General features: G+C 30.0%; 1 long non-coding RNA gene across 5 annotated transcripts; it reads left to right on the top strand.

The window, feature by feature from the left end:
* Positions 1-4,210, top strand: LOC114272969 (uncharacterized). Of its 5 annotated transcripts, none has more exons than XR_014356994.1 (5): positions 73-221; positions 332-370; positions 2,740-2,829; positions 2,923-3,010; positions 3,785-4,210. It is a non-coding gene; the product is annotated as an uncharacterized LOC114272969 (long non-coding RNA). The 5 variants fall into 5 exon arrangements; XR_014356997.1 differs by having other exon boundaries at positions 103-221; positions 332-366; XR_014356996.1 differs by lacking the exon at positions 332-370 and having other exon boundaries at positions 1-221.
* Positions 4,211-9,118: the final 4,908 nt, after the last annotated feature.

Here is a 9,118-nt window from a genome sequence, read left to right as displayed (position 1 = left end):
ATAAAATTTTAGTTTTCATTATTTTCTACAACTCTTTATCTAAACAAACACATAAAAAAAAAAAAAATTATATTGTTTCTTATTCTTTCACTTTACTGTTTATTATCAATCTTACCAAACTGAGCCTAATGGAGGGATCATTTGTTACTGATCGGAAACCTTAAGAGATGAGAAGCAATTTCTCAAACGTGAGGACAGAATTTGTATTTGCACCTTTCACGGTCCGTGCCCGTGCCCGTTCCCTCTTCCCCTCTCTTTTCTCTATCTTTCTCTGTCTAGGGTTTGTTTGTTGATGACGATTTACTCTCCATTGATCTTTCTGTCAATCAAGATACAAAGGTTTGAGTCCCAATGACTGTCTTCAATGTAGGTATTGGATTACTTTCTATGTTGAAAATAAATAATGTGATAGATTTTTAGAACTTGTGCCAAAATATTTCATTATTAATCTCCATTTGGTATTTTCACTGTCTTACCTCCTCTGAAATCACTGTTTATTGTAGTTGCTAGTGTTTATTGTTGTAATTGGATTAGAAAAAGACTCGTTACTGTTTATCCACTAATTTCATTGTAGTAATGCTTGTAATTTAGTTGCGGGAATTTAAGCTTCAAAACTCTGTCCTATATAGATTGTTTATGAGTCTTCTCTTGGTTTTGGTTGAGTGAATTGTGACAAAGCTATGCATGTAACAAAACACAATTTTTGAAGGATGATACATTGAAGAAAACTAATTGTGCTTCTTGCAGGTGATAGAATTTGGTGAGCTAGTGAACCATATAACGTCGAATACCAACTAAATTGAAAGGAAAATTTTATAGAATTGCTATAAGGCCAAAGATGCTTCATGGGGCAGATTGTTGGGTAACGAAAAAATAACATGTTTATAAAAATGAGTGTAGCTAGGACGAGAATGCTTACATAGATGTGTGATAAGATTAGAAAAGTTAGAATTAAAAATGAATATATTTGTGAAATGGTAGGAGTAACACCTTCAATAAGTTGGGAGAGAACATGTCAGGATAGTTTGGTCATGTACAACGAAAATTTATAGATGCAATGGTCAAAAAGAGTGATAAGATTACTATAATATAGATGATGCGAGGGAGAGTAGAAGACCTAAGTTGAAATGTGATGCTGTAATGAAGAAATATATGAATTTTTTTAGTTTAGCTAGCCACATAACTTTTGGTAGAGCTGAGTGGTGAACAGGCATTCCTTTCTTTTCTTTTTTGTTATGTTAGAGCCAAATGGTTCTGGCATTGGCCTTATGCTTTTTTGTTTTCATTTTTATTTTTATTTTTGTTTTTATTTTTATTTTTATGATTGAATTCCGATGAGATTTATACAGAAGCAATGAACCCAGGACTTCAGAAGATGAAGTAGGTTTCTTTGGTTGTTGTAGAAGGGGAGGTCTTGAACTTACTACAACTTGGAGTTGAAAATGCTATGAAACAAAATTCTGGATGTTAATCTTCCTTCTCTATTAAATAGAACATTTAGTTTATTTTAACAATTTAAATAATAGGATGTGCTTTTATATGTTGAATGCAATTGCTGCCGAAAGTATTCTTTTGTATTTTGTCACTTGAAATTTGGCCACATTCTGAATTAAGGTTCCAAGGGGGAAGCCCAAGCTATACACATTATAGCATATAATGTTGCATAATTTCTTCATCATTGTGAGTGCTTGGAAAATTATAGTATATTTGTTTAGGACATATGATACGCACCTTTTAAATTGGCGACTCAAGATATGTCGACAATAATTTTTGTTTTGTGAGGAGAAAGACTACATGCTCACTTTTTGGGTGGATGACTACATGCACGCTCACTTAAGTTGTAAAAGAGCATGTTTATTGTCGTTAGTTTAAATCTTTAACGGTATGTTTACCTCTAATTAGAAATGATAATGTAGAAATTACTGCTTGACTAATGTTATACAGGAACTTCAAATATTCAATGTGACCTATTTATATTAATTTATCATAATTACCAAAATGTCAATGGCAAATTTCATATGATTTTTTTAATTTTTAATTTTTTTTAGTATAATAGTTTTCAATGCTTGGGTAAGGTCATGTTGTTAGTTTATTATAGTGTATGTGTAATACTTTCATATTTAGCATTTTGTATAAAAGTGAAATTATTAACTGATGAGACTCATTGCAAAAATCATGTGTACAAAAAAATAAATATTATTTAAAAATTTTATCTGTGTCACTTTATGCAAAAAGATTTAACGGTCAGAATACATTAAAACATATTCTAAGAAATGTTGGAGGTATTAAAGGTTAAAAGTTCATAAAGATCAAAAGGAGTTTCTTCAAAAGTAATACATTTAGACAAGCGTCCTTGTGGCTTTATGCAAAGAGATTTAACGGTCAGAATACGTTAAAAATATTCCAAGAAATGTATGAGGTATTAAAAAGTTAATAGTTCGTAGAGATCAAAATGAGTTTCTTTAAAAGTAATACATTTAGACCAGCGGTAGGGCCAACTTTTTGAAAATAAAATAAAAATTAACAAAAACTTGTGTGGTAGACTGTACACTTTCAAAAGCATCAAAACTCAACCCATGTAGCCCATCTATGCTTAGCTACTTTGGTTTTCATTTCTACTATATGATCAACATGTACTCTCCCTTCATTCCTTTCTCCCATTCAAGGGTCAAAGATGCTCTGTTCTCAAATTTTACTATCTTTCTATTTAATGCATTTTCAATGGGTATAATTCAACAGTTAGGAGTGAATTGGAACAGATGCACAGAGAGATTTAGAGACAAAAGATCTCGTGTCCTGTTCAAAACTCAAGTTGATGGGTATTTAGCTGTAAGTACCCTGCAAAGCCTGTAGTGATGAACTTGTAACATGTCACCTCCCCCTCCTCTTCTTTCTTGCACTCACACAACATATGTGCTGCAGGAGAGCTTTCCATTTCCCAGAAGGTGCATTTGGAGCTAAGCTTCTTTGCTGTGGAAAGCATTTATTCATCAGCTGCTGCAACTGTGAGGTAATATACTCAGTCCCTTCTCTACATGTTCCTGTCAATCGGACAAAACTCGGAAAAGATGGGAAGTTAAAGAGAAATTGAAGAGAAGTACAACAATAACAGGAATGTTATGGAAAACAATTAATGATGCAAAAAATACTAATACGGTAAACCTTAAAACTAATACTTCCAACACTAATATTTATTTTAGCTACTCATTTTTTGGGAAGAAAAAGTTTTGGTTTTTTTGGATAAGATGCATTAAAAGACAAATAGATTAAAATAGTTAATAAGATAAAATATCATATCAAATTCATAATCATTTCATTTTTTCTCTCACAAAATCACATCAAACTATAAAAAAATTTACATCTCTTTCTAAACACAACTATTCTAACCTATTAAAGTAGTCAACTTACCAAACACCCATTTAGTAAATACTCGACCACTACTCTCTATCTAGTTCTATACTAAACTAATTTATGATTGATAGTGTTTTATAGCATACTATGCCAAGTCAGTGTTAGAGATAGAGAGAAAGAAGAGAGTATTTCTAGGGAAGTAAATTTAACTTTGTATTTAGGGAGTTGTAAAAAATAAAAATGACTAAATATTTTACCTAGCAGGCCTCAGTTGAAGAGTTTGTTGGAGTTGCTCATCTTATTGCAAAACAAAGAACCTTGTTTGAAACCGGGAGCTCCCTTCAGTCCAATATGCGGGCGAAGTAGACGGAAGGAGTTGCTCCCACGTCATGCATCTGGCTAAACTTAACATTTTACTTGTTGTCTCATGCAGAGTAGAAGTGATCATTCCATCTCCTCCATCCATACCTCTCGGAAAATACTAAGCGTAGCCAAATGCATGAGATGACAGCTCTTGCCGCTCCTCAGCCCTCGTCATTGGACCGAAAGGAGCTCCTCAGCTCCCCCATATATATTTACCCTCTCTCTGTCTCTCTGCCTCTCTCAGATGAGAAGAAGAGATTGAGATGGACCACAAGGGTTTGTGGCCATGGTTCCTCCCTCCTGCTTTCCTTATTATATACAGCTTGGCAATGGTAAATATGTAGAATGTTGTAAAGTACACTCAACAGAGTAAAATGATGCATGTGAATCTTTATTTCTTTTCATTTTTACATTTTGGGGTGTAAAAGGTTATGCCCTCATTCAGATTTTTGGCCCTTACTTCTGGATATATCTATCACCTTGGGGGTTTTGAATATTCTGATCAATCTTGTGTTCAGTCACAAATGGACAAGAACCCTGATTCCTTCTTTCACCTCAGAATGAGCTTTACATCACCAAAAATGTTTTCTTGTGCACTACACCCCAAGAAAATTTAAGTGTTAAAAAAATAAATAAAGAGTAAATTATATGCGTGATCCTTCTAATTTACATCTTGTGTTGATTTGGTGTTTGTAATTTTAACTGAATTAATTTTTTCTTTAATTAATTTTGTAATTTACATCTGTTATGAAATTGGATAGAAATTAAGAACAAAATGGTTAATTAATTTGAGGAGAATGAATAAATTATTTTATCCTTTAATTTCAATTCAATTTCTCAAGGAGTACTATCAGCTGGATTAAGTTAACATAATGTGAAAAATTCAAGATAAAATTAATGCAATTAGAATTACAAGTACAAAATTGACACAATAGGCAAATTATAAAGATAATATGTGTAATTTGTCAAAAAATAAAATATATAGACTAGATTTGTTCTAATGGTCGTTCATATCATACTAATTTAATATGTAAGGTATATTACACTATTGGTCTCTCTAAATTGAGCAAAAATTTATTTTTAGTCCCAGTAATTTCAATTTTATTAATTTAAATTTTACACTTGTAATTTTGTTTTGACGTGGTCTACCCATCAATTGTGTTAACATTTTAGATGGAAAAACAATAATATGTGCGAAACTAGAGAGGCTAAATTGAAATTCGTAACAAATTATAAAAAGAAAAATGCTTGGGAGCACTAATTAATGCTCCCACTAATTAGGTGGCAGTGGGTCCCGCCATGAATGATGTGATGTTTTGGTCTTGGAGTTGTAATTTTTTTTATTATTTTTTATTTTTTTAATGCATTAGTGCTATTAGTGGTGATGTTTTTAGTGGGATGAATCATTGTTGTTATAAAAATCAATCATATAATTTTCCATGTGAGTTGCATGTTGCCTTTGTTTTTTTTGGGTTCAAAATGCTAACAATGACTAACGGGAGACCACATTAAAATGTAATTGAAAGTATTAGATCTAAATCAATGAAATTCAAACTGTGGGGGCCAAATTAAAATTTGGCTCAAAACTATTAGGACCAACAGTATAATTTACACAAATATATGCACATCATTTTCTAAATATTTTTTTTGAGGGCCTAGTTTTTACATTTTTATGCTTTCGTCATAATATCTTCAATGTATTGGTTAAAATACACTCAAAATAAATAAATAAATAAATACACAATCATTCTTACTACTAGTAAGAGACAAGTCTTATGCATATGGTTGGCCCAGAGGATAAATGTTCACATTTACAAGCAAATTATTATTATTATTATTATTATTTTTGGTTACAGGAAAATCTTTCCTTCCTTCCCGCAGGTTCAAGGCAGAGCCCCTTGCAGAGATCATCAGGGTGTCCTGTTAGTCGTTCCGAGCGAGGAGACTATAACCTGAGAACTTGCCCCGACCTCCCAAGACAAGCTCCGCTTAAGTCAGGACTCGCACAGCGGGAGAATATTGAACCCACACCAAGTGCTGATTAGACAACTTGAGGTCTAACCTCCTAACCAATTGTGTTTCGTCCAGGAGATTAGCCTAAGAAAGAAAGAAATTGAACCTGTAACCTTAGGACTTAAATCTCAAGCCTTAACCACAATATCACCCACCCTAAGTTACAAGCAATTATTTTATTCAAATGGAATGTATTGTTACCAATCTTCTCCTTCTACGTGTGACAACGTATTGATTGGATTTTCACTATTTAGCCCTGCAAATTACGTGTATATTCTGATTATTTTATATTAAAATTTTGAGGGTAAATTATACTGACATCTCCTGAGATTTACATTTATTATAGTTTTTCTCTTCACCTTTTAAAAATTACATCTTTCTCCTTGAAATTTAAAGTTTCATTACAGATTTCCCTCTCAGCAATTTAATTTTTTTAAATACCAAGTTTGCCCTCACTGGGTAAATTACATTGACACTCCTCGCATTTTAGAAATTACAATCCACTCCTTAAGGTTTAACGTAGCATTATCAATTGCCCCATCAGTTAGTATTAGTTAGAAAAAAAAAATCATTCAAAAAAAAATTAATTGGGAAAAAAATTATTTGAAAAAAAAAATTAATTGAAAATTGTTCGTAAAATTTTTAAATTTCTGTTTAAAAACCAACGTAAACTCATTTTTTGAATTTATGTTTTTTTTCTCAAATTTTCAAATTGAGACAACCATTTATAAACTAAAAAAATTATCAAACAAGTTTTTATGATAGTTTTTAAAATTTTTGTAAATATAAATTGAAAACTGAAAACGAAATGGTTACCAAATAGGCTTCGGATGGTAAAAATGTCGTAAAATTAGCAAATAATTAAATAAGTTACCAACGTAAGAAATGATTTATCAAAAGATTCTTAGGCTATGCATGGTTTGATTTTTAGACTTTTTTTTAAAAAAAATTAAAATTAATTTGGTTAAAAAATAAAAAATAATTATCATTTTTATATAATTTTTATCCTTCGAGTGGTTAGAAATAATTTTTTACAAATTAAATTGAAACAACTATACATATGTATATAACCTGCCCAAAATTTAAAATGATAATTATTTTTTACTCTTAAATGATAATTATTTTTTATTATTTATTTCTTAATCAAATTAATTTCTAATTTTTTAAAAAAATTCTAAAAATCAAACTATATATAGCCTAAGAATCTTTTGATAAGTCATTTTTTACGTTGGTAATTTATTTAATTATTTGCTAATTTTACGATATTTTTACCTTTTAAAGCCTGTTTAGTAACCATTTCGTTTTCAGTTTTCAATTTATATTTACAAAAATTAAAAAAACTATCATAAAAACTTGTTTGATAATTTTTTTGGTTCATAAATAGTTGTCTCAGTTTGTAAATTTGAGAAAAAAACGTAAATTTAAAAAATGAGTTTACGTTGGTTTTTAATCAGAAAGTTAAAAATTTTACGAACAAAATTTTTTTCAATTAATTTTTTTTTCAAATAATTTTTTTTCCAATTAATTTTTTTTCAACGATTTTTTTTTCCAACTAATACTAACCGAGAGGGCAATTGATAATGCTACTTTAAACTTTAAGGAGGAGATTGTAATTTTTAAAATGTGAGGGGTGTCAATGTAATTTATCTAGTGAGGGTAAAATTGATATTTAAAAAAATTAAATTACTGAGAGAGAAATTTATAATAAAATTTTAAACATTAAAAAGAAAAATACAATTTTTAAAAAGTAAAAAGAGAACTATAATAAAAATAAAACTTAAGAGGTGTGAGTCTAATCTATCCAAATTTTAAATGTGGATTTATATTCATTCGCTTTCAAATGAATTATTTTTTTCGATAAGAGTTGTACTCAATTCACTTTCAAATGAATTTGCTAGAATGATTTGATTGAGGCGTCTTCTGTTTCAAGATTTGAGTTCCATTCACTTTCAAAAAGATTAATATGTCAAATCTAGCTTTTTAAATACACTTAATTTATTATATATATATATTTTTTTTGGAAAATGATTGGTGGCCCTAAAAAATTTGTCCCTAATGCCCCTAATTTCCATTTTTAGAAACTGTTTTCTTTTTTTCTTTCTTTTTTCCTTTTTTTTTTTCCAGCCGTGATTCAGGACCCGAAAACAGGGGGCTCGAATGCCCCGTATTTCCATTTAAGGTAAAAAAAAAAAAAAAAAAAGAAAAAGAAAGTAAAAAAAAAACAGTTTCCAAAAATGGAAATTAAGGGTATTAGGGGCAACTTTTTTAGGACCACCAATCATTTTCCTTTTTTTTTTTTTTTTACCTAAAGTGGAATTTTCGGGGCATTCGAGCCCCGAAATTCGGGCCCTCAAGCAGCGCCCATTTTTTTTACACCCATACGTATCTTAAATTTTTGTAATGTCAAATCAAACCTCCTTTAATTTTTGAGAAAATATGGACATCTTACTGTTGGGTAGTAGGTACAATGGTGACAGTTGTGTGTCTCGTGAGCCATGTTTTAAGTATTATTTTAATAATTTAAATTATTTATTTTAAAAAATATCAAGTACAATATATTTATAAAAAATTAAATTGATCAGATATTATTAATCATTTTATCTAATTATATTTATATTAAGTTTTATATTTACAATCATATTATTCAATTCATTTTTTTTATTATTTATAAGCCTCCGTTTGGGAAGTGGGTTGGTTTTTTGGCTTTTTGGCTATTTTAGCCTGGGCTATTTTAGCCTGGTTTGGGAAGGGCTTTTTGATTTTTTGGTTTTTTTGACTTTTTTTGTGAGAGAGGATTGTAATGATTATGGGTTGGATTTGATGTTTTGTTTTTTGTGGCTAAAATAGCCTATTTTGTTTTTTGTAGCTATTTTAACCAAAAAAGCCTGGGCTTTTTCTTGCCAAACGGAGGCTAAATGTAATTGGTGAAATTGCTATGAAGGAGGCTTAGTAATCTGCATCTGAAGGGGGATATGTGGGACTCATCAAACCTTTGTTTGGATGCAATATAATGTGATAGGATTAATAGTGAAGGAGGCTTAGTAATCTGCATCTGAAGGGGGATTAACTTGAGTGAATTTTAGGTGGGATTAGAAAAATAGTGAGGGGATTGAATCTATTTTATATAAAAAATTTATTATTTTAATTTTATTTTTTTTAACCAAGTGTTCTTATTTGTTTAATATTTGTTTTAATTTTTTTAATATAGAAATAATTTATTTATTTATTTTATATAAAAATAATTTAACAATCCCATCACTAATTATCTCCCACACTATCATCCAAACAAACACACTTTTACTTTAATCTCCTCACTAACAATCCACACATTAACAATTTCTTCACTAACAATCCTCTCACTAATAATCCCATCTAACTTAATCCGTCAAAC

This window comes from Camellia sinensis, chromosome 15 (assembly GCF_055761805.1).
Source record: "Camellia sinensis isolate YWXY chromosome 15, ASM5576180v1, whole genome shotgun sequence".
Taxonomy (NCBI): domain Eukaryota; kingdom Viridiplantae; phylum Streptophyta; class Magnoliopsida; order Ericales; family Theaceae; genus Camellia; species Camellia sinensis.
This window is presented reverse-complemented; position numbering and strand designations above follow the sequence as displayed.